Source organism: Poecilia latipinna, unplaced genomic scaffold (assembly GCF_001443285.1).
Source record: "Poecilia latipinna isolate Pla-1442-1.1 unplaced genomic scaffold, P_latipinna-1.0 Scaffold167, whole genome shotgun sequence".
Taxonomy (NCBI): Eukaryota; Metazoa; Chordata; class Actinopteri; order Cyprinodontiformes; family Poeciliidae; genus Poecilia; species Poecilia latipinna.
This window is the reverse complement of record NW_015112783.1, coordinates 401245-405343: the sequence shown is the minus strand read 5'-3', so window position 1 is coordinate 405343 and position 4099 is coordinate 401245.

Sequence of the window (4099 nt, the reverse complement as noted above, 5' to 3'; positions counted from 1 at the left end):
TATCATCACTACAGAGATGGTCGGAGTATTTTCTCTTTCTTCTGGAAACTGATGAGTTTCTGGTTTAGGAGCAGCAGGAGTCAACATGAACATTTTAACTGTGAGTGAAAAATTCAAGACAGCCTGGTTTGGGTCAGACTCAACTGTTTCTGCTGTTTCTGGGTTGTTACCAACAAGCTTGGCAGGTATATGATTCTGTCAATACGTTAGCAGCTAGCAGAGACAATAACAAACCTTAATGAGTTGTAGCAGCTCCAGTTTTATCAATTTGCCTGTCATCATCTGCTACAATTTAATCTTTCTATAAATAAATCTGTTCTAGCAAAGTGATTCTTTGAATAAATCACAGAGCTTCAGTCCATCATCTGGTACATTGTCACTGATACCCAATCTAGAATTTTTTCAATATCAGGAATGATACAGATATTAATATTAGATCGGTGAATCTCTAGACAAGACCTGCAAATTGATCTTCACAGACAATCACCATTAAATGTTTCTGTGCTTGAGCTGTTTTGCAAAGAAAAACCATCCGTCAGAGTCGGAGTCTGTTTGAAACTTTCTTTGTGGAGAAGAAATAAAGACATTTCTTGTATTTTTAGGATGTTCAGTTCTGCAACTTTCTTCAGCAACTGTCAGGTTTTTGTTTTCTTTTCCAGATCAGCAGAGATCACCTGATCTCCTGTTAGCCTGACCCACCCGGTGTTCAGATGTCTCCTCTTCGTTCTTTTCTCCTCCCATCCTGCTGAATCCTTATTTTTCCCAGTTTTATTTTTCCCATGGAAAACATCTCAGCCTCCCATGGAGGGCTATAATCTCTGAGTCAGGCCTGCTGTCAGCTGTCCTGCAGATTGATCAGCTGTCCTAAATCAGCAGTCTGCAGCTCCCACAGGAAGTGACCTCAGCACCACAACCGGTCCACTCTGCTGTCCTGGGTGGGATAGCAGGACATTGGGATAACCTCTCATCCTCAGAGACCTGATCAGTCCGTCCGTCCATCCATCAGCTCTGCTCCATTAAGCTCAGTCACCAACATGATGGCACTAAAACATCTTAAAGATCATCTTCAGTTTTGTTTTTATTTTTTATATCTAACATATTTTCACATGTTCTGACCTCTGTGTTTTCTCTCAGTCTGACTCCAAACAGCAGCAGCAGAAGCTGCTTCCAGCCTGTGAAGGTTTTATTTCCTGGACATCAGGATAATCAACCTGCAGCTCAGCTCTAATCCTTCTGAAGTCCACTTTTAATTCAGACGGACAAATTTCCCACTAAGTGTCCTTTAATCTGAGAACAGATGTTGCTGTGTGTAAACCACAGCTGCTCAGGACCCGAGTGTTCGACAGGCCGGTCATGTGACCTCTGACCCTGAGATGAACCTGTTGATTCTGATTCTTTCAATCTGTTTCCTGATGAAACAGATTTAAGATGCAACACATTGAAGGTTTGATTTAAATTTCACATAAAACCTGTTTCACCATTTCTGATCAAATCTATATCACATCTATTGATTCATAACCTTAAATATGTTTTTTACAGACTGAGTTCATTTCATTATTCATATCAGCTCAAGTGAGGCAGTAAACGAGTTCAACTGAAATCATTTGATCAATCTTAATACTGATTATGCTGAAAAAAGAATGTGACAGGAAATAAATTGTTTTTGTGTTAGCAATGGTTACATCCTAGTCAACATGTAGACTCATCATTGCTTTGCATTAAATGGCTTCACATGCAGGAAACTGAGCAGCTAAAACAAGTTCAAGGTGAGAAAAGTTTAGGAAATTAAAGCTTCAGCATGTAACTTTTATAAAAAAAAATTTTTTTGTTTTGTTTTGTTTTTTTACATATTTGTTAAAACTGTCACCATGTCCTGACAGTATAATATGAGACAGATAATCTGTGAAATAATTTAGGCTCTCTACCTCCTCCTAGTGGTTCTGCTTGGAGAATTACACCTCCTGATCAGAGGGCTGGTCAATAAAACAACAAAACTGTTTCTATCACTGGCTGGAGATCAATTTATCAGAGATCAATTTCAATGTTTGGTTATTTTGCAGTCTTTAAATAAATGCCTTTAAGTAATGACTGAGGTTTTTTAATAACTCTCCTGCTCATCAGTTTATTTTTTAAATCTTATTTAAAGTTCGTTTCCAGTCAGCGCGAACAGAAATGACCAGTTTCAGCAGGTTTTACTTCTTGTTTTATGAACTTTTATGTTTTCACAGGAAGTCTTGGTTCCATCTCAGGTTATTCTGACTCTTCCTCATTTACGTCACCAACATCGCTCAGCTTTATTCAACATTTCTCTTCATCTCACTGAGGAGTTTTATTGAACTTTCCTTACTCTGATTCCAGTTTAACAGGAACCTTTAAATGATTTCACTGGATGTTACAGACAAACCTTTCACCATATGGGTGAATCTCTCAACAGGAAGCTGGGCGTTTATTAATGAGGCCTCCAGTGGTCATCAGGGACTTACCTCCAGTATCAGAGGGTCGGGGCCCACCGCCCTCCTCAACGCTCCATCTGCTCCCTGGTGGCGTTTGGCAGTCGGTTGGATCATGTGGCGCCTGCAGCTCACCGTGCACGATGATCTGCTCGTGTCAGAGGAAAAGTGTTTGAATAAATAAAACATCCTGAACACAACATGATCAACATGATGACAGACTGGTGTGAGTGGAGGATTTTCCTGCTTTTAATGTGCCAGATAAATGTTCCTGACATCAGATAAATGTTCCTGACAGCAGATAAATGTTCCTGACAGCAGTTCCTTCAGTCAGTTATGCTTTCTATCAGGCAGAAGTTGCATATGTTGGACCTGTCCAAATCTGTGCAGAGAAACATGTGATCTGCCACATGATTCATTCATTCATTCAGCCGGTGGTGATGAACATATTGTAGCTGCTCTGACCCCTCCAGCAGCACACAGATGGTCAGGATTCTGTTATTCAGAGAAAACAGGCAGAAATGATTCAGGAAGAGCTGAGATCTGCTGAATCAGCCTTCTACTGTGGAAATGATCAAAGATCAATCATTTAAGTATTGGTGTTTGGGTTGAATGACAGATGGTGTGCAAAATGTAGAGATAAGAGAAGCAGAAGCAGAAGGGAAATCTAAGCTGATTAAACATTTTTTTCAGAATCAAAAACTTTATTGTAATTTATGAAAAGTAAAGTCCTGGGAATGTTGTAGTGATGTCAGGTGAAAACAAAGCAACAAAAAAGTTAGTCGACACAAAGGCTAAACAATGTCATATTATGCTACTTAGAAAACATAGATACACAATTTATTCAGAAGTACAAAAGGAAATAAATAAAAAAAATGATGGGGAAGGAGCTGGGTTACTGTTCAGCCAACTTACTGCTTTGGGGAAGAAGTGGTTCCGGTTGTGTTGGGTTCCTCTCCCGGTGGATCAGAACCTTCTGCTGGACGGATGGAACAGAACCAGGTTGGGTCCAGGATGAGAGGAACCGGGAGGATCTGTAGAAAAGACTGAAAGAAGCGACAGGAACATGTCAGGAGCATCTTTAACAAAACATGCAGGTCAGACATTTTACTGTCACGTTAGTTATACCAGACTGGTGCAGAAGTCAATTACAAATTCAGACACTGTGAAGGTTGCTAAGAACAGACAGGAGAACTGAAGGCAGGAGGTGAGGGCCACCTTCCTCACCCAAAAGAAAGTGGCTGAAAATAATGTAATTTTAGGGAGAATATTGTAGATAAGAGATGATATTATAGGTAACTTAATATCATGATGCAGTAAAGGCAAAGCAACACCAGGGGGCAGTAACACATCCTGATGAATCATAACTGACAACCTCATGAACTGATTATTTTGTGCTCATTGATCATAAAACTTATTTCCTAATTTTTTTATGGGTCAGAGTTCAAGATGTGATGAAAAAAAATCCAACATGAGAGCTGCAGATCGCTGATCAGATGCAAAGACATTTTTAATCATCACAGGAGATTCTCCAGCTCTCAGTTTTTGATGAGGTGGATCACCTTCATGGTTTACCTCCTGGAAAACAATGGGCTGCTTCTGCAGGGAAAGAGTCAATCAAACTGCTTTCAGAATGCAGGAAACTTTTA